This window comes from Octopus bimaculoides, chromosome 13, assembly GCF_001194135.2.
Source record: "Octopus bimaculoides isolate UCB-OBI-ISO-001 chromosome 13, ASM119413v2, whole genome shotgun sequence".
NCBI classification, from domain to species: domain Eukaryota; kingdom Metazoa; phylum Mollusca; class Cephalopoda; order Octopoda; family Octopodidae; genus Octopus; species Octopus bimaculoides.
Genome location: NC_068993.1, coordinates 56,508,725 through 56,508,935, shown reverse-complemented (window position 1 = coordinate 56,508,935; position 211 = coordinate 56,508,725).

The window sequence follows — 211 nt, the reverse complement described above, 5'->3', positions numbered from 1 at the left end:
TATATATATATATATATATATATATATATATATATATATACATGTATGTATACATGTATGTATACATGTATGTATATATATATGTATATATATGTATGTATACGCATGGAGCCATACATGCATCTAGTTATATAATTATGTGTGTGCGTGTGTGCATACAAACACATATACGTATACATACATATTTATATATATATATATATATATATAT